The sequence below is a fragment of the Capsicum annuum genome, chromosome 10, assembly GCF_002878395.1.
Source record: "Capsicum annuum cultivar UCD-10X-F1 chromosome 10, UCD10Xv1.1, whole genome shotgun sequence".
Classification (NCBI taxonomy): domain Eukaryota; kingdom Viridiplantae; phylum Streptophyta; class Magnoliopsida; order Solanales; family Solanaceae; genus Capsicum; species Capsicum annuum.
Window position 1 is genome coordinate 213,426,084 of NC_061120.1, and position 22,345 is coordinate 213,448,428.

Below are 22,345 nucleotides of genomic sequence, written 5' to 3' on the forward strand. Positions count from 1 at the left end.
GAAATTCTCATGCCAAATCAACTTAGTTAGAGTTGTATTTGACATGAAGTAAAAAAAAAAAAACGGCAATAAATTTATTGTAAAAATTCATAAATTTAAAATTTTTCTTTTTTGGTCTGTTTGCATCGGCTTGTAATAAGATAAAAATTTGTATTATTGTCTCAATTCTCTATGACATTGCATATTTGCGTCCATCACTTTATGTTTATAATGAATTAGATCAAATAAATTAAGAAGATGACTAGTATTCATAAATGCAAAAATGTTTCTTACAAAACGAAAAATACTACTCCAACTCGTATTTACTTTCAATGAATTTCAATTAGAAACTTCAATTGATTTAATTTGCACCCAACTTTAAAAAATTGCTGTACTTTTTAGATAATATCTTTAATTGATAATGTAAACTCTAATTTTTTTTTATTTTTTTTTGCAGAACAACCTTGTCAGATTTGAAAGTATAATAACAATTATCCCAATTTATTTCTGATAATAATTATTTATTTAAACATACTGTTTAAGTGGCTTGGAGAAGTGGGAAGTTCACGAGTGATACAAATAAAGAATATTTAGTAAGTGGAACAAAAAATGCATCACTATTATAAGCAAGAAATAGACCATTTTGGGAGTTTATGGAGTGTCGGTTATGCCAAGTAGGCATGAAAGTTATAAAAGGAACTCTTGCCATCATTATTGTTAATTATCCAGAGTATTCGAGTAATTCCTCCGTTTCAAATTTTCTAATTTGATTTTTTATTTTTTTTCATTAATCAAGAAGAGATAAAATATTTTTTTCATGTTTAACCCTTTGCATTAATGATTTTTTCTTCTAATTAAAATGTAAATATCATTTACCATGGGTACTATGGTAAACTAGTCATGTTATTAATTATTTTTCTTAATCAATGTACCGTTTCAATTAGGGACGAATAATTTGGGACGGAGAAAGTAATTGATAAAATTAATATCATCTGACTTGAAAGTCGGTAGTTCAAGCTGTGAAAATAACATCTTGTAGAAATCTGAGGTAAGACTGCGTAAATAGACTCTTGTGCTTAGATTCTTCCCAAACTCCATTTATAGAAGGAGCTTTATTTCATTGTATTGTCCTTAAGGTAGGAAAGGGATGAACACCATGACGTCTTAAGTTCATTTCCAGCAGAGACAAACATTAGATGCATTCTTCTAATCTGTTCTAGTCTTAGTGAACAGAGTTATCTAACACCTGTTGCTGATGACAGTTGGTAGGTATTTCATGAATTTAACCAAGGTACATGCAACCTAGTCCAGATACTACAATTATAAAAAAAAAAGATAGGAAACGAAAATGAGGAAGCGCTCGGATTTTCATCAATAAAGTAAAAATTTACATGGCTAATTAAGTAAGCAGCCCTCTTTTATTTTACCTACACATCACTCAATAAAATACACTATGGGATCGTTTGGTAGAGTGTATAAGAACAATGCAGAATATAGTGTATTAGTAATGCTTGCATTAGTAATACTTGTATTAGTTATGCATGTATTATTTCTTATACATTGTTTGGTTTGATGTATAAGAAATAATACATCTTACATAATTTCTATAAAAGAAATGTTTGTTGACAAAAATACCCTTCTTTGATTTTGTACACTTTTTCGCAACAAAGTTATTTTGCCATCTCAAACATAATTAGTATTGTTGAACTAGTCTATAGAGGTTTAGGATTAATTGCAACACCTTCGTCTTTACGCAAAAATATTATACCGACGGATTAATATAGTCGAAACAAAAATAAAATATAAGACATAAAATTAAGAAATAGTCTTAATTTTTTTTTAAATCTTTTTAAAGACCCTTGAAGCAAAGCAAAAATATGTTATAGTTATTTAAATCAACTATTCATTGTTGTAAATTAAAATGGTGTGGAAAAACAATTGAGAAATGTTTTGAAAAGATTCACTATTAAAAATTAAAATGGCGGGAAAAGAAATGGTGAAATATTTTGAGAGGGATATTAAGGTCATTTAATAAGTTAATGCATGTGTTTAAAGTCTTTGTATTACTAATACATAGGAAATGAAGTGTATTATTAATACACACTTTAATACACAATAGAATGTATAACTAATGTTTACATTAGTTATACATAAGTAAAAAAACATACCAAACAAGATACTAGTAATACGCATTAATTAATGCACGCATTATATTTTACAAGACACTCTATCAAACCACCCCTAGAAGAAAATAATGACAACATACCCAGTAAACTTCCACATATATGAGGTCCGAAGAGGTCGAGATATACACATACTTTACTCCTATTCTGATGGGCTAGAAAGATTTTCCCTCGAAAGATAGTAAAATTCCTTTTTAGTAAAACTAAACAAATACATTCTAATTTTATTATTTTTGTTTTGTATAAATTTTAGCTAGTATATACTTAATGCATACACTTATAATATGCACTAGTGTCAATTATAGATTGTTAAATATTAGAGTCATGCTGGTGAATAATTGTGAACTTAATTGTTAGTACACAAAACATAAATTTCTCTTGGAAGTGTTTAGAAATTGCACAATCCCTTGATGAGTTTGGAGCATGATCCATGCATTACCTCTTATAAAAATATTATAAATTAAACCCTAATAAATACACTCATTATAATAATCATTTATAACAAGCTCTACTTTTTTTTTTTTTTAAACCACTTGGTGTCCGGTATCTATTTTTTAGGAGTCCAACTATATCCGAATTCGCCCTGCGTCGGGCCCCATTTGGGGGAGAGCTTCCAACAGAGTGTTTATCCATACCCAGAGTCAAACCCTCGACCTCTGAGTAGGTTGGGGCAGCTCCTGTCCATTACGCCACCAATGTGTTGTTGGTATAACAAGCTCTACTTACTTATAAGTAACTACTATACATTTGCAAGAGATTAATTATTATATTATAAAACCTAAATAATATTGAGTTGTCATTGCCTTAAATGTTAGATGCAACCATAAACACAAAGGACATGTACGACTTGACTACGTGCAAATGGTTTGGTAAAGGGGACAAATCCCTAAATAGGGTAATGAAGTTGGATTAATCATAGTGTCACCTACTTTAATTAATTTCTCTTAAACGGCCTGGCTTAAGCCATATATCAAGATTAAAAAAAATGAACCAATCATAAGTCACGATAAAAAATACACGAATAGAAATGGAGTAAAAAACCATCGAGGGTTACAGTGGAGTAATAAGTATTCGTCCATTCTTAATCAAAGTTCATGTATTTGAGTCTTCTTCGACACAAAGTCGCCTCTATTAGGAAAGTGGAACTTTCTGATGCGAATCTAAATTTAACCAGACTTCAATATGAATACTGAATATCGAGTGAGAAATAATTAAAAAAAAAAAACAGAAATGGAGCCAATAACGTCACCAGCATACTGTAGACATATGCCATGTTATATATTCGCCTGAACTCAATAATTTAACGCAAATTATGTATATATGTTGATAGTTTTACCAATAAATATAGATATTACATTCGAAGTGAGAAAATCAAATAATTTGTGACTGATTCTCAAACTCAAATTCATAAATGTTAAATTCTGAATCTATACTGCAAAAAGCCAGAAGGTGAGTTTCGAATACAGTGTTAATGTTACTAATATATTCAAACTCAAAATTTTAACGAAAATCTTTTATTTTTTGGGGTGGGGGATAAAAACATACTAAAAATAGTAAAAATATAAATAATAAAATTTTGAATCGGGTAAGTTCAACACAAATATCCTATATGTGTAAACCACATTTAAGCCGTGACCCATGGGTCTCATGTTCCAAATAATATTGAACACAAATTCATGAAGTTTAACTCATAAGATTGACCGAGTTGGTTGAGTTAGACTGATAGAGTCACACAAATGGAGTGTCTCGAGCGTAAAAGCTATTGCATTCTTTTTCGACCGATCTTATATTGTATGAAACTTGCCTAATATAATTTACGCATTTTATATGATTTACAGGCTATATTGTTAAAACAAAATTTACCTCGTGCAAATCTCAATAATGACAGTTACTAATTTATCCATCTTATACGATTTACAGGCTGTTATTAAACCGAAATTTACCTAGTACAAATCCCAACAATAGCGGTTACGATTTCATTGTCATTTTTATTTTCGGAAAAAACGGTAGTAATAAAATTTAGTTTCCAAATTAGCCTATGTCTTCATAAAGCCGGGAAACAAGCTGTCATTGTCCTGTCTATGACTAAATAGCCACAACTTTGCCGCCTGTTTTCTACGTTACGTAAGGGCCCCTCCCCCCTCCCCCTACCATCCCCAAATGGACATACATAGCTTAGGATGATCAATCGAACATTTTTCATCAAAACATTATAATAAAAAAAAATAAATTATACAAAATATATAGTCATAAATTATTTTTAATATCTGTTTTGAATCGAAGACCTATTGAAAACACCTCTAAGATAGTAGTATGAACAGTGTATACTTACCTTCACCAAACCCTACTCATATGGAAATATACTGCGTATGTTGTTGAAATTATTTTTCTTGAATTTTGAATACCTTAACGAAATTTCTGCCTTCGCTAATCCCCCACCATCCACCCCACCCCCCAAAAAAAAGTCCCACGTCCCTTTCTTGGCGCGTGAAACGCGTGACATTAAACTTAGGTCACAAGACTTCTTATTTGGAAAAACAAAGACAGCTCTCCAAATGGAAGATTGTCTGTCTTATTCTTTTCACATCATGGATGTCAAGTGACTATTTTGCCCTTACATATTGTCGGTGTTCATGTCCATTTTTGGGTTTTTAAAGATAAATAATTTGTGGCCCATTGTATTTAAAGGCCCTTTTATTAGTTTTGAAGATTTAGATTTAAGGCCTACTAAAGGAATTTTTAGATTTTTTTTTTTTTTTTTTTTTTTAAAAAGAAATTGTTGGTAAGATTTTTAATATTCGAGGGTCTTTTCTTCACATCAATGTCAAATTTAATGTTTAAGCCTTGAGGATTAGTGGCTTAGATGGTTTGAGAGAATTAATATTTTGAGGTTTTCAACCTAACGTACACGTGCTAAAGAAAGATGGATTTAAATGTATGTTTTAAAATTTTATTATTCTAAGACGTAGCGTATGATGTCTTAATTCAGAATTTGTTGATAGCGATTAGAAAGTCATGAATTTTGAGATTTATGATATTTGTCATTTCAAACGAATAGCTTGTGAGTAGTTCGGTATGTATAGTATTTTGTGTTTGTAAGTATTTTGTAATTCATGGTCTTCTTTCACATCAATGGCAAATTCACTATGGGTTTCGCGAATTAATTAGTCGCTTAGTGGGTTGGAAAAAATTAATTTTTGAGGTTCAACCTTACATTCACATGCTAAAAAAACAGTTAAAATGAAATTAAATATATATTTTAGAATTACTCTTAAATCGCATATCTTCAAAATTTTGAATTCGTAACTAGCAAACAGAGTCACTAGAAACTAGAAGATTTAAATGTAATTCAGAATTATTGAGTTGTTGAATATAGATCTTTTGTACAATTCACTAGACTTAAAAGATTTTAAGCTGACTTGTTACCTCTTTTGGAAATGCTTAAGTATATTATGTATATATTTTTAATTAATAGGAAAAGATTATCCAATTAAGTTGTGGGTTAGGAGAATTTTGTCCTTTTTATCTTCTTTTTATGAATACTATTTTTGGATTTTGGGACGGCTAAGAGAGAATTATTAAGCTTTAATTTGATATTAAATTAGCTACTTTTTATGTCACCACTACATGTTAATGGGTCCAAATCAAATGCTTAATCCAAAGGAAAACATATAAAGCACTCATGTAAAACATACTCCCTCCGTCCCATTTTACCCATTCCAAATTTTCTAATCTGGTGTCCCATTTTACTTGTCTTTTTTTACTTATCAAGACAAGACAATTTTCTTTTATATTTTATCCTTTACATTAATTACTTTTTTTTTTTTAAATTAAAATATAAACATCATTTAATAAGGGTACTATAACAAACTAGCCATGTTCTTTACTCCCTCCGTTCCATTTTATGTGTCGCCATTTGACCGGGCACGGAATTTAAGAAAAAAGGGAAGACCGGATAAAGTTTACCAAATTATCCTTTATCAAAAAATGTTTTAATATCTTTTTTTTAATTAAGTGGGATCAATAAGGGTAAAAAGGATAATTATGTCTTTAAAAAGTTACCTAATAAGGAAAGACGACACTTATTTTGGAACGGACTAAAAAGGAAATGATGACACATAATTTGGGACGGAGAAATTTTAATTTTTCTTAATAGCTGTGTCATCCCAATTTGAAACGAGTAAAATGAAACGGAGGGAGTGCATATGTGTGTTTATTTTTCTTGGATACTTGGTATTTGTATTGAATTTATGTCGAGAAATTTCATATTGGGACTAAAGCGTTCCTAACAAAGTCTGACTTCATATTTAACACTCGAACTTGAACTTCAAAGTAAGAAAAAAGAAATATTTACGTGTTTTTCCCTCTTATGTGTTGAATCAAACATTTTTTTTGAAGTTTAAAATAGTAGAATAAATAATTGTTGCAACTTTGGCCCATAATAAATGCAGAGATCTCATGGTCTTGAAATCAATGGGATCGACTTTATTTCTATTGAAATATCTGTTTGTAATTGTACTATCAGTAGGTTGTACTCTTTTATTATTTGGAATTAAAATATTGTTTAATAATTTGACAGTCTAAAAAAAACAGTACTACATCACTGCTGCATTTGCTAGCTTGTCAATACAAAGTCATTAATTTTTAGCCAAGTGGCAAACTTACCAGCAATAAAATATCCAGTATAGTTTCATAATTGGGATCTAAAAAGAGTGAAATATACATAGAATTTATTTATTTTTATGGGATAAAAAAACTGTTTCTTATAAACCATCGGTTCAAGAAAATTGTTTATTAGAAAATGGTTGAAAAGAAATGTAAAAATAAAACGGTATAACGAAAATATTGAAGAAAGAAAAATGAAAAGTACTAACATATAAAAATATATATGATAAAGTAAAAAGAAGTATCATTAGTTAGTAATAAAATCGAAGCATAGGAGAATGTTGGGATAATATGTATAACTGGTAAAGGGAACATACAGATATTGCAGATTATAACTCTGTTTGTTCTACTGCTATAGAGAGAGAACATATAATAACTGTCTATTAATCGTCTACCTTAATCTTCAATCGTCACGCTCTCTTACTTAGGGTCATATCCTCGCTCTACTTTGATCTCACCTCAAACCTTTCACCACCAACAACTCGTTTCTCATCAGGGCATCTGCGCTTCGTCTCTTCACATGCCGGAATCATTATCTCAATCTCGCTTCGTGCATTTTATCCACCACACCAGCTATTTCCATCAAGCCCCTGTATGTTTGCTCCTAATTTTACCAATATGACCGCATATCCATTTAAACATCCTTATTTTTACTATCTTCATTTTTTAACACACAGTGACGGACCCATGATTTAAGGATTGTGGGTGTTTAAACAATTAAAAAGTTAAAAAAGTAAAAAATTGTCTCAACGAGGTTCGAACCCGAGATGCCCCTTCCAGTGGAGAACCTTAAAATCAATCTAAATGTAGTGCACCCAGCCACTTTTTGTTTTAGAGGGTGCTTTTATACCTATTTTTGTATATTTCCTACGTAATTATACCTATTCCATGTTGAATTTGCTGGGTGTTGGAGCACCCCAAAAAAAGAATGCAGGTCCGCCCCTGTTAACACGCAAATTCTCGACTAACCCTCCACTTTTTTATATAACATACTCTAGTAAGTCTAACAACCACTCTATAGAATATATCTTTTAAGTCTTGTAAGTCGTAACACATTCTAATCACTTTAAGACATTCGAACCTACATTTCATCCGCTCTACTTCATGAATATATTGTGTGATATCGTTGTCGATTTTCCCATTTCTTCTTAAAGAAGTGGACATACTTACCATACATGAAAATTACTGCTCGACTATAATATTGTAATTTCTTGGGACCAAAAATTGAAATAAAAAAATTCACGCAGATGACATCTTTACGTGTTACTTGAGGTGGACATTATAACATAAAAGCAATAGCTTTAGGTAGGGAAAATTGGAATTAAAAAAATGAATTGATATTAGCCTTCTAACCCACACGTTAATTATTTATTTTTTCTTGACTAGACATTTGAAAAGTAGAGTAAAATTTATCATGAAAATAGTGAAATTAAAATTTAAGATGTGACTTTAAGATTCCTCCACTTTTACTTTCTATTTAATAAATGATTTGTTTTCTATCAATGTCATATGTCGAAGAGGTTAAGCTAGATATTTTATATTTATGCATGAAAATAATAGAGCTATTTAGAGGTAATCTAATTATGTCATAAGAGAAGAAAAATTAAGATTTGTCCTTTGTTTTGTTCCAAATTAATCAATGCATGGTTATTAATAAATCCATTTAGCTACTTTCTTTTGATAATTTTCTTTAAATTAAACTTGATGTTATGAATTCAACAAACTAAGATTTAACTTATATATGTGTGACCTAACCTATAGTTATAGCATGTAAGTTTTATTTTTTTAATCAATTAATAAGATTTATAGATAAAAGTGGTTATGATTATTTTATAAGTAACTTAATTGTGTAAATATTTTTTTAATACTATTTACACATGAACTTAAAATCATTGTTTTACAGTTGGAAGTTCACTGTCTATTCATGATTTTATAACTTTAGTAGGAACAAGTCCTTTTCTCTATAGTAAGATTCTCTCTCTCTCTCTCTCTTTTTTTTTTTCTAAAAAAACTAATTTTGGAGGATTGATAATACTTTTGTGATTTTTCTTAATATTTCTAGGCCACATATGATGAATGAATTAGCCAATTAGGTAAGTATAAATAACATAAATATCAACCCTTTGGAAGTAATTAGGCTTTCTCCCACTTTTTTAATTACTTTACTTCTTTTGAGTTTTGGGTCTACTTAATCCTTTTGGGTTTTGGGTCCTATCTATTAAGTAAATAATATTAAGGCTCAAATTTTTTTTGACTAAAGTTGGAAAGGCTAAAGGGTGATTTACAAGGGGCAATTTCGTAAATAACCTTATTTGCGTTCAGATTTGTGAAGAATAATGAAAATTTGCTTAATTATTAGTGTATACAATACTCATGTAACAAAATACACTGCATCCACGTGTATAATAATCAGGGGTGAATCTTTTTTTACTGTGTGGTGCTCAGGCACCTGTTAAATCTGATGCAGACTAGGTATGGTTTTGTGTGTATATATATATGGTTCAAGATTTAGAAAAACATGTTTGAAACCAAGAAGATAGTTGGGTGCTTTGATTTTCAGGCGAAACCGTAAAACTTTGGGCGTCAATATGTATGTTCAAACCTCCCAAACACCCTGGACTTCTAAATTTCAGGTCTGTTAGGCTGCCAATAATAAATAGTGAAATATATTGTATTTGCATACATAATAATTGCCTTTGAGCATATACAATGTATCTGCATCACGTATCTGAACGAATAATAAGTATATTCGTGTATACAATTGTATTTACATTTGAAATTTATGCATTGTATTAATTCGTGGCACAAATTTTCTTATTTATAGATAGAACAAGGAGACAATCATACATTTCTTATTCAACAATTAATAACAACAACAAAAAACCCTCTTATTAGGCAAATTATTCTCACTCCAATACATAGAACATTTAGTTAAGGAGACAAGTGTACATTTTATATTATTGTTTTTATTTTCTTATTCGTTGTTCGATATACACATTAGGCTACTAGCAAATTCAGAACTCGAACCTGATACCCCTCCCTCGGAGCTTCCACCTGTTATTGCTCCTTCACATTGAAAGTGAGGGTTGCTTACAATCCGAGCAACTCTCTCTTGTCAAACCCGAGACTCGGCATGCTACTTATTTTGGGTACATTTCAGTAATGGATACTTCATTGACAGATAATGGAATAGATTTATTGCTAGTTGATTTATCTGATTCTATGCCCAATTGTTTCATCATTTCAGCTCTACTACTAAGGAAAAAATATGTTGGAGGTTGCTGAGGAATAGGTAGTCACAGAATAGCTATTAAGCATTAGCACAACAGATGCAATTGTGGGCCTTTGTTCAACATCTTCTTGTACACATAGCAAACCAAGGTAGATACATTGGATCATCTGTTGAAGACATAATTATTTGTAAGTAAATAATAAGAACATGCTTGTACCCTCTAACAGTTTAACCTTCTAAATGAAATCGAGGGTCATTAAAGACGGAAAAATTAACCCATGAGATATTATTCGCTCAATCGGCATAGTAATTATTAATTCGTGAATTTTTCAACGATTTTCCTTTTTTTGGGTTAGTTATTTAGTAAATGCCCTGTTTGCCTTTATCGTGCAACTTATGAACCTTTTGAATCATGATCTTAAGTCTAACGGCTATATTTATGCAACTTTTTTTTAAAAAGGGACAAACTCTAAATGACGACTTAATAAGAGTCGTGTAAATCAACTTATTAATCTAGCAAATTGTCCATATAAATGAAGCCCATCTAAAAAGTTATGCTGATTTGGGCTAAATATGATGCCCAAATTGACACATGAGAAACCTTATAGATAGGTTGGGTTCAGAAAATTATGCCTAATGATCTTGGAAATGAGTGATGTTAAACTTTTGACTCTCGTTTGCCCCATGGGCAAATCTTCAAATCAAAAGTAAAAAATATTGTCGGTAGGACAAAACTTGTTAAGCTTGAAGTTTTAGACAAGAAATAAATAGGCCAAAAGTTCTATACACTCATTTTGAAGACCTTTCCTGTAAATCACCCGATTGGATTTGACCCATCATCTAGCTCATCTTGATCCAATCCATCACAGTTCAAGTCCCATTTAATTACTAGCTCTAGCCTGATTCAACTATTTATTAACTCAACTCATTTTTTTGATACCTCTAAATTCAGCCAATCACGCTCATTAAATACTTTCAATAAACACACAATTCAATATGGTAACAGATAATATAAAGTCACACAATTTAACTTTACCTCTTGTCTTGAATAGGATTCAGTATCAATATTAGGATCCAATATTTCCTATGGTGTCCCATTCTTCCAATGCTTCCATGCCTGCAATTTTTTCATATCATCCAATTATATACAAGTCTAAGATAAATCAAAACTGAGAAAAAATGTCTTGGCTAATTTTTTTATTGTAGACACGTAATTTTGTTCCTTCCTGAAAATATTTTTATCCATTTTTACCCTTATCTTACCATGTATCCTCAACTGTGTAATTATCCCTCCACAAAATAACAAAATAATAAACTTCCTAACAAAATTATAACAACCTACCCAATCAAAACAAACCACCTCACTACCCCACCTCTACCCATACCCCTACCCACGTGACCCCACCACCAACCCTACCCCATATTTCTTTTTCACATATTTTTGAACAACAAGATTTTTTTTCCATTTTTTCGATGGAGGGGGGCGGGGGGGTTTCCATCATTGTTTTTAGTTCATATACACCAATATAGAGAGAATTTTCATGGTTTCTTAGGAGAAGACATATTCATCTTCTTCAGGGATTTTTCTTCTTCTGGTTAAAAAAACACACGACATCCACAACTCCATTTTTTTTCTTTTCCATTGAAGCACATTCACACACAGTACAGAGCGAGAGAGGCTTGAAAGAGATCGCGAGAGAGGGATAAAGAGGAGAGAGATCGAACGAGAGACGATTCAGGGCGGAGGAGAGCAACGCCGCCACTGTTAAGCTCGCCGGAGCTCCAGCGACGCTACAACAGTGACCGAAGAATGTTGGGAAACCACTGAATTCGACCTCCAGTGTCGATTCCAGCGACCATCCACCGAAAAACGACCAAAAACAGTAACAAAGTGTGCTAATTAGGTACGATTTTTTGGGCTTTGTGATCTTTGCGGTGGGTTGCGGGTTTTCTTTCGTGAATTCGTGCTCGGGTCAAATTTTGGGATTCTTGCAGTTGATTTGGTATGGAGTTGGTGAGTCCTTTGTTGAGGTTCGATTCGAGGTTCTTCGGCATGGTTTCTATCCTTTCGTTGAAGTATTATTGAATTTTAAAACCTTCGAATTGAGGTCCAATTCTATTCCTTCTCTTCTTTATTTTGTTATTTGTCGTGTTCTATGTTTTGAATTGAATCCGGTGTGTTGGTTGATCCATGGTGATATTAATTGTTGTTTGTTTTGATTTGGTGTTTGATTTCCTTGATTATGGATTGATTATAAGGTGTGTGATAAAATAATATCTCATGGAGGATTAAAATTGATTATTTGGGGAATGGGAATCAAAAATTGATAAAAGTGAATAATATGGTATTCTGATTCATTGTTGATGTTGAATGTGATATGTCATTGAGCAGATAGGAAAACAGTAGGCTCGGGTAGACAAATTTAGAATTGGTGGATTATTGGTATATTTGGAATATTGGTGGAATATTTTGTTTACTGTATTTGAAAAAATGTATTCATTTAGCCGGGGAATGCCTCGAGGTCTTGTGTACTTATTTACCGCAGAATGCCTCGAGATATCTTGTACTAGGAGGACGTTCGCGATGAAGGCCCGAGCCGTCGGGTAAAGCCTGGGAGAGTAGTTAGGATTAGTATAGGTTAGATAGGATTTATTTTCACATTGTCATTTATTTAGGGACTGTATAATTGGACTGAACACTACACTTTGATTCATTTTTGTTTGATTTGTTTGATTGATTGCTTTACGTTCTTCTTTGTGGTTTGTACATTCGTAGTGTCAAAATTAGCCGATATACTTCACCAAGCGACTGTGGTCAAACCACAGGATCGAGGGGTGCCTAACACCTTCCCCTCAGTCAACAGAATTCCTTAGCCGGAATCTCTGTTCACAAATCAGTTTATAGAGTCAAAACAGTTTTGAAAAGGATTTTCGAAGGTGACTTGGCACACTGAAATATGTCAAGTGATGACTCTGAGTTAATTGTAAAATAAATCCTTTTCGAAGCAATTTTTCTTCATTTTTGTCACCTCAATAATAAAAAACCCTTTCAAAACCTTAAAATCAAATTGGTTTTTCAGTAAAAAAGGGGCGTGACAGCTCTGGCGACTCTGCTGGGGACCATTTCAGAATTCGAGCTTATTTTTGGAGTTGTATCGGCTTAGTTTGGCATTATGGGTGTATAGGCGCTGTTTGTGTTTTGTGTTTTTCATTATTGAGTGCCTACTTGCTATGTGTTTACAGTTTTTTCCTTTTATGTGTTACCGCTTTATATCTGGCATCATGTGCATAACCCGAGTTATTCTTTCTGCAACAAGTCCGTAGTGCACGCTGTGTACACGACCTCTAGTTGAGTTACCCTTATTTTAGGAGGGGGAACCATTGGCTGGTATGGAGTGGGTGGAAAGCTAAAGTAGCCACTATCGACCATACGCTCCCCCGAACAGCCTTATGTCAACCTTTAGGCCATGCTTATCTGCATCATATTAAAACCTAGCGGGACCCACTTTGTCCTTTGTAGGAAACTTACCTCTAAGGCATCCCTACGTGCTAAATATTGCACCTTTGAGGGTAATGAGGTCATTTGACAGACTGATTTGGGCAAAAACATGTGTTAGAAGCAAAGTGTATTAAAATTGTTGAAAAAAAAAGAATGAAAAAAAGAGTTTTGGTAGTTTTTAGGGCTCTTTATGACTTTTGTTTTTCACAATTCAAAAAAAAATATTTTTTTACTTTGTGTACTCATTTCCCAAAAAATCAAAAACGTTAAAAAAAATAATTCCTTTTATTTCTTTAGTAAGTATTCACAATTCGAAAACTCAAAAAATATGTTTTCCTTTCAATAGGAGCTTTGTACATTTTTATATAACGAAAATATCAAAAGATTTTTTCTTTCATAGTTGTTGGTATTAGTTTCTAATTAAAAATCCAAAAAAAGATTTTATTTTTATCGTCTTTCTTTAGTCGTGTCTCTCAATTCAGGGTTTTGTTCGTCATTTAATCCTTAATTGTCCAATCTGGACGAACTACGAACGCCTGATTCTCCTCTCTCAGGAGTGAGATACGTAGGCAACCTATTGTTGGTTCGGGGATCTTATTTGAAAAATCCAAAAAGATTTTCTTCACTCTTTATTAGAGTAGGTGTCATATACATCTTTAAAAGAAAACTGTAAAAAGATTTTCCTTTAATAGTTTCAAGTTTCATTTTCGTATGAAATTCAACATTAAAAACCCAAAAAGATTTCTCTTTGGTAATCATAGATGTCATTTTGTATAGGGATGTTAAAGTTGAAAAATTCAAAAAGATTTTCGTCAATTCTTTTGGCAATTTGTTATTTTCTTTTCTTTTTAAAGTTTCAAGTAAGAGAAAAAAAAAAGAAAAAGAGTTTAATTGGCCATTTTGTCAAGACTTCATGAACTACGCACACTTGATTCTCCTCTTTCGGGGGTGAGATATGTAGGCGCCCCTCTTGGGTTCGGTGACCTTTCAAAAAAAAAAAAAACAACAAAAAAGTGTTTTGAAAAAAAAGTGTTGAATTCTAACGCATTTGCTATCTCTTGTTCAGTAAGTTTGAGATGGTTGGTTTGTGGCATTTTGGCTGGTCCTTCATGTTGTACCAATTCACAGAAAAGGTTATGGCCAACAAGGATACTGAATTTGTTGTCACTAATCAGATAGAGAGTTCGGGAAATGAGAATTTAGGAGCTAATGAAGAGATTCAAAAATTGAGGCAGCAAATGATAGAAATGCATCGAGCTTGGGCTAATGGGTTGCCGCCTCCTCCAGTTCCCACTGATAATCTGGAATATCTTTCTAGCTTGCCTCCCGTGTCAGATGTACAATTTCCCATTTTTATTGATGTGACACAACATGCATCAGGATCGACTCCGGGGCAACAATATCCAACCACTTCCAATGTTCATTTCCTCACTCCCTAATCCAAGACTATCACATACTCGACACCACCTGTTGTTCATGCTTTTGCGGTGCCACCCCCACCTGAAGCTCCTACTTTTGATGTTCATCCACAAGTTGTGACTCTCCACTCTACAAGAGAGCCTGCATTAAATATTACTGGTGATCAGCGTTATACTTTCGAGCCTACATGTAAGTTGACTGGTTTTTACGGTGACACTCACCCGCCTGAATTTCCTTCTATCACTGAGAATCCTGTTATGACAGAAGAACAAGAGAAAATGACCAGAAAATTGAGAAGTTTGGAACTGGCTATGAAGAACTTGCAAGGACTTGGGGGTTACAAAAATGTCTCATATAAAGACTTATGCATGTTTCCAAGTGTCAACCTTCCTCCTGGCTTTAAAATGCCAAAGTTTGAGAAATATAATGGACATGGGGAACCAATGACACATTTGAGGCGCTATTGTAACCAATTAAGAGGCGTTGGAGGGAAGGAAGAACTACTTATGGCTTATTTCAGGGAGAGTCTTTCAGGCCTAGCTTCGAAATTGTTTGTTGACCAAGACATTGACAAGTGGATTAGTTGGGATGACCTAGCTAACGAATTTGTGCAACAATTTTAATACAATGTGGAGTTTATCCCTGATGAAAAATCCCTAACTAGTATAAAAAAAATACTGAGAGTTTCAAGGAGTATGCGATTAGATGGAGTGAACAAGCTGCAAGGGTGAAACCGCTAATGAAAGAAAGTAAGATAGTGGATGCATTTATTCAAGCGTAGGATGAAACATATTATTAACACTTGTTACCTGCATTAGACAAGCCATTTATTGAGGTCCTCAAAATGGGGGAGATGGTAGAGGATGGAATTAAGACCGGTCGCATTGTGAGTTTTGCAACATTGAAAACGACTACTCAAGCAATTCAAAAAGGTTCGAAAAGTGTCTGAGGGAAGAAGTATGAGGAATATACATCTGCCATTGTAGTTGGACAACAGGCACGGGCAAGAGGACCACACCATCGTTATCCACAGGCTCAAACCCAAGTTTATGCCCAAGCTCCACAAAATCTTTCCCGAAATCCATTATACTCTATTCCCCCACCTCCATATCCATTATACAATGCACAACCCTATGGTCAATTCCTTTCTTACCCACAATGGCGTGTACCAACTCCTCAGAGTCGTTCTCTAACTTTACAAACATACCAAAACCCTTCTAAGCTTGATTTTTGATCCAAGCCAAACGATGAAATGAGGAAAAAGTCGAGAGATGGTTTCACACCAATTGGAGAGTCGTATGCTAGTTTATTTTAGAGATTGATACAGTGGGGCATGATCACTCCTCTATTTGGGCACACTCTTAATCGGCATTCAAGAAATTTTGATCCTAACGTATGATGTGCGTATCATTCTGATGCTCAGGGTCATAGTATTGAAGATTGTTGAGATTTGAAAAGAAAAATTGAAAAGATGATTCAAGATGGATCAATTATGGTGCAGAACATTGAAAGTGAGGAAATATCTAGTCATGCTGATATGAAAACCAGTGGCTAAGTTGTCAGGCTGAGCAATTGAGAAGTCACCCCTCTCCCTACTAGAAAGAGGTCTGGTAGTTTGTTCTGTTTTCTTTTATATTATCCGAATTATTTTAGGGTTATAGTTCGGGATCTATCTTATTTTGTTCCTTTGTCATTATGTTCAAACCCTTCTATCTTTCATTTTAATAGAATGGAGTGTCCTCTTTTTCCTTGTGTTTTAAATATGTGTTGTTTGTTTGTTTTCTTTACATAGTACATTTTATGTTGATTCTAGTGATATGACATGCTAGCGAAATTTTCAGCCAGATCTTAAAATCCAGTTTAAGCATGAGCATGGAATCAGAGGATTAAAGTTAGAAAAAAAAGCATCTGAGAAAATAGGTAGAATGCTGAGACATTTGGTAACAAGTTGAAGCCTTCTTTGAAAATTAAGACAATTATTTTGAGAACCACCAGAATAACTTAGTTATCAATTGTAAGGCATGTCTCAATTAGGTTAAATAGTGGCTGTGTGAACAGAAATAAAATCAACTCCACGAAAGCATGAGTCATTCAATGTGATGGATATACAACAAAGGTGGAGTTTGTATGTTTGACAAGGGTAGAAGAAGAATTGGCACACATGCTCTGTTAAAGTTAGTGTTGTTAAAGTGTCACAAATGATCTTCATCTTTCATTTCATATTGCATGATGTGTACTTGTATTTCCAAGAATTAATATGATGAAGGCATTTCATTCTGCTATCCAAATAGTGTGTCATCCTTTGTTTACCCCATTTGAGCTTTAGTCCTATTTTCTTTCATACCCCTCTTTTGGAATCAAGATAAAGTCAGAAAAATTTCAAAAAAAAAGAAGAAGAAAATATGTCCAAAAAGAATGTAAAGAGAAAAGTGTCAAGAAAAATAGAGTCAGAAAAGTTTCAAAGTGAAAAAGAGTCAATAAAAGAGAAAAAGAAGAAGTCAGAATCAAGTAAAAGAACAAGTTGACAGAACTACGCATAACTTGATTCTCCTCTATCGAGGGTGGGATACGTAGGCTGCCCTACTCAGGGCTCGGTTCAACCAAATAAACAATTTAGAATTGCCTAGTCAAAAGAAACTGGGGCATGAGTTAATCCTCATTGTTTGAGTCGATTCCAAAAGTTGTAAGTCCTACCCTACTTCAAGTGTCGTTTGGGCCCCATGCCATCCTTTCTTTCTAACCCTATCCAAAAGTCAAGTTACAACCAAAGAAAGACCTTCAGATCAATCTTTGAGGATGTTAAGGCTAAGCATGCAAGGGATATGATGATGCATTTGGGAACTACTTGTCTTCCTCAGCATAAGAAATCAGGAGAGAAATAAAAATGAGAGTCTTATTGGTGAAAACCCTCACGGGCACTGTAAGACGATGGTAAGTTGAGAGAGATAAAAATGAGAGTCTTATCGATGAAAACTCTCACGGGCACCATAAGATAACTGTGAGATAAGTGAAACGAAGATAAGAGAGTCTTATTAGTGGAAAACCCTTACAGACACCATAAGGCAATGGTGAGCTGAGGAAAAGAAAATGAGAGAATCTTGTGAGCGAAAACCCTTCAAGGCACCACTAGCCAAATGGGGTCTTAAATGTAATTGAAGCAACTCGGTTTCAAGTCCATTAACTCAATAACAATGGGTAGAAAGTTTGGATGAAAAGATCAAGCTGCTTAATCCAAAATGCATGGCATAATCATTAGTGTTGACTGTCATTTTTAGATGAATTTTTCGTTTCTTTGTTTCTAAAGGGGACATTCATTGTCTTTTCTTTCTTCTCTTTATTTTTATTTTATCTTTCTTGAGTCAGTTATCCAGACAAAAATGTTGTTCTTTTTTTCATTTCTTGTTTTTGAGTCAAGTCCGTGTCAAAACAAGTGAGAAAAGATTTCAAAACTGGCTACCAGCTTCTTTAATTGCACAAAACAAGAAAAAAGCTAGAACATGAAAAAGGCATGATTGTGAGCAAAAAAAATGGGCATGCAGAAAGTTTTGTCAATAGATAAGTCTGGGAACCCACAGAAATACCATAGTTCAAAGGGTTTATCTGAGAAGCATAACAAAGCAGAGATACTGTGTTTGTTTCAGAGTCACTCTTAATAATCTGAGTTGGGTCAATGATGCAGCAAGTCAATTATATATTCTAATGGTTGAAAGCAAGTTTAAATGTGACTAGGGGCAAGATCGATCTCCGCAAAAGCTAAAGCCACAAACCAGCCACCATGTTTTAAACTCACAAGTTTTCTTTGATGAAACAGGAAACATATTACCTTCAAAGTAAGGACTTTAGAGCATAAATATCAAGGGCTGGAATGCCTCATTTTTACAAATGCAGGAAGCAATGTTGCTGCACAGGTTTGATAGTCAAATCATGGTAAAATTCATCATGCTATATCCCTCGGAGACACACTTTCTTGTTCAGGGATTTCAGTCTTCATCTGTCAGGTGATACACTTCTTAAATTGAGCCTTGATTCCTATAAGACGTACTTTTTAGTCGAGTCATCTCCTTTGATTCCTATAAGAAGTACCTTTTAGTCGAGTCATTTTCCTTTGACCCCTAGAAGACGTACCTTTTAGTCGAGTCATCCCTTTTGATTCCTATAAGACGTACCTTTTAGTTGAGTCATTCCCCTTGACTCCTAGAAGATGTACCTTTTAGTCGAGTCATCCCTTTTGATTCCTATAAGACGTACCCTTTAGTCGAGTCATCCCCTTTGATTCCTATAAGACGTACCTTTTAGTCGATTCATTCTCTTTGACTAAAAGACGTATCTTTTAGTCAAATCATCTTCTTTGATTCCTATAAGACGTACCTTTTACCCGAGTCATTCCCTTTGATTCCTATAAGATGTACCTTTTAGTCGAGTCATTCCCTTTGACCCCTAGAAGACGTACCTTTTAGTTGAGTCATCCCCTTTGATTCCTATAAGACGTACCTTTTAGTCTAGTCATCATCCTTGATTCCTATTAGACGTACCTTTTAGTCGAATCATCCCCCTTGATTCCTATTAGACGTACCTTTTAGTCGAGTCATCCCCTTGATTTCTATTAGACGTACCTTTTAATCGAGTCATCCCCTTTGATTACTATAAGACGTACCTTTTAGTGGAGTCATTCTCCTTGATTCCTATAATGATGTGACTTTCACAAAAGTCCTTTGATGATAAACTGGGGCAAAATTTAATTCTTGTTTTTGGAACTTTACTTTTCTGGCAAACAAAATTTCTCTTTATAATAATTTTTGTTTGGGATAATTTTCTTTCCAGTTTTGATGAGATTTCAGGAGCCTGCCCAAAGCACAGGGAGAATAAATGGAAAACCAAGCAACAAGGTGAGGAAATTAAAAGTTAAACAGATTGAAAAATAGCAAGTCAGGATCCTGCCTGCGGAACAGGGTAAAGAAATTGAAAGCATAGCAACAAGTTGATAAAATAGCAAGTCAGGAACCCGCCTGAAGAACCGGGTGAAGAAATTTAAAACCAAGCAACAAGTGATGAAATTGCAACTCAGGAGCCCGCCTGAAGAACAGGGTGAAGAAATTGCAAGTCAGGAGCCCGCCTGAAGAATAGGGTGATGAAACTCAAGTCAAGAGTCCAACAGAAGCTGCGTAGATAGGATTTTGTAATTTTATTTATGTTTTAACTTGTAATTTTCATTTTTGATGTAATGACAGAGCCGTGGATCGGAACCTCGATGGAACCTCACTCGACTCTCCAATTTGGTATTGTCCATCTTCTTCCAATCCTTTGAGATACGTTTCAATTGATTTCTTCATAATTTGGGTAGGTAGGATGTCCTAAGTCAAGTCCCGATTGCTCTTCCTTCTTTTGTTTCTTTCCTTGAATAATGATTGGGTAAAAATTTGGTCTCGTTGTCTACTTCTTTGTATGAAAATACTTTGTATTTACATGCAAAAAGGGGCATGATGTAGACACGTAATTTTGTCTCTCCCCGAAAATATTTTTATCTATTTTTACCCTCGTCTTACCATCTACCCTCAATCGTGTAATTATCCCTCCACAAAATAACAAAATAATTAACTTCCTAACAAAAATATAACAACCTACCCAATCAAAATAAACCACCTCACTACCCCACCTCTACCCATACCCTTACCCACGTGACCCCACCACCAACCCTACCCCATATTTCTTTTTCACATTTTTTGAACTACAAGATTTTTTTTCCCATTTTTTCGATGGGGGGATTTCCGTTTTTGGTTCATATACACTAATATAGAGAGAATTTCCATGGTTTCTTAGGAGAAGACATATTCATCTTCTTCAGGGATTTTTCTTCTTCTGGTTAAAAAAACACACGATACCCATAACTTCATTTTTTTTTCATTTTTTTCTTTTCCATTGAAGCACATTCACACACAGTACAGAGCGAGAGAGGCTTGAAAGAGATCGCGAGAGAGGGATAGAGAGGAGAGAGATCGAACGAGAGGCGATTCAGGGCGGAGGAGAGTAGCGTCGCCATTGTTAAGCTCGTCGGAGCTCTGGCGACGCTACAACAGTGACCGGAGAATGCTGGGAAACCACTGAATCCGACCTCCAGTGTCGATTCCGGCGACCATCCACCGAAAATCGACCAAAAACAGTAACAGAGTGTGCTAATTAGGTACAATTTTTCGGGCTTTGTGATCGTTACTGTGGGTTGCGGATTTGCTTTCGTGAATTCATGTTCGGGTCATATTTTGAGATTCTTGCGGTTGATTTGGTACGGAGTTGGTCAATCCTTTGTTGAGGTTCAATTCGAGGTTCTTCGGCATTGTTTCTATCCTTTCGTTAAAGTATTATTGAATTTCAAAACAATCGAGTCGAGGTTCAATTCTATTCCTTCTCTTCTTTATTTCGTTATTTATCGTGTTCTATGTTTTGAATTGAATTCGGTGTGTTGGTTGATCCGTGGTGATGTGAATTGTTGTTTGTTTTGATTTGGTGTCTGATTTCCTTGATTGTGGATTGATTATAAGGTGTGTGATGAAATAATATCTCATGGAGGATTAAAATTGATTATTTGGGGAATGAGAATCAAAAATTGATAAAAGTGAATAATATGGTATTCTGATTCATTGTTGATGTTGAACGTGATATGTCATCGAGCGGATAGGCAAACAGTAGGTTCGGGTAGACAAATTTAGAATTGGTGGATTATTGGTATGTTTGGAATATTGGTGGAATATTTTGTTTACTGTATTTGAAAATATGTATTCATTTAGCCGGGGAATGCCTCGAGGTCTTGTGTACTTATTTACCGGGGAATGCCCCGAGATATCTTGTACTCGGAGGACGTTCGCGACGAAGGCCCAAGCCATCGAGTAAAGCCTAGGAGTGTAGTTAGGATTAGTATAGGTTAGATAGGATTTATTTTCACATTGTCATTTATTTCGGGACTGTATAATTGGACTGAACACTATACTTTAATTCATTTTTGTTTGATTTGTTTGATTGATTGCTTTACGTGCTTCTTTGTGGTTTGTACATTCTTAGTGTCAAAATTAGCCGATGTACTTCACCAAGCGACTGTGGTCAAACCACAGGATCGAGGGGTGCCTAACACCTTCCCCTCGGTCAACAGAATCCTTAGCCGGAATATCTGTTCGCAAATCAGTTTATAGAGTCAAAACAGTTTTGAAAAGGATTTTCGAAGGTGACTTGGCACACCGAAATATGTCAAGTGGCGACTCTGAGTTAATTGTAAAATGAATTCTTTTCGAAGCAATTTTTCTTCATTTTTGTCACCTCAATAATAAAAAACTCTTTCGAAACCTTAAAATCAAATCAGTTTTTCGGTAAAAAAGGGGTGTG

The 22,345-nt window shown here is 34.1% G+C and overlaps 1 long non-coding RNA gene across 1 annotated transcript; it reads left to right on the top strand.

The window, feature by feature from the left end:
* Nucleotides 1-9,157: 9,157 nt before the first annotated feature.
* LOC124887652 lies at nt 9,158-10,670 on the top strand. The gene is made up of 2 exons (XR_007045482.1): nt 9,158-9,460; nt 10,075-10,670. It is a non-coding gene; the product is annotated as an uncharacterized LOC124887652 (long non-coding RNA).
* Nucleotides 10,671-22,345: the final 11,675 nt, after the last annotated feature.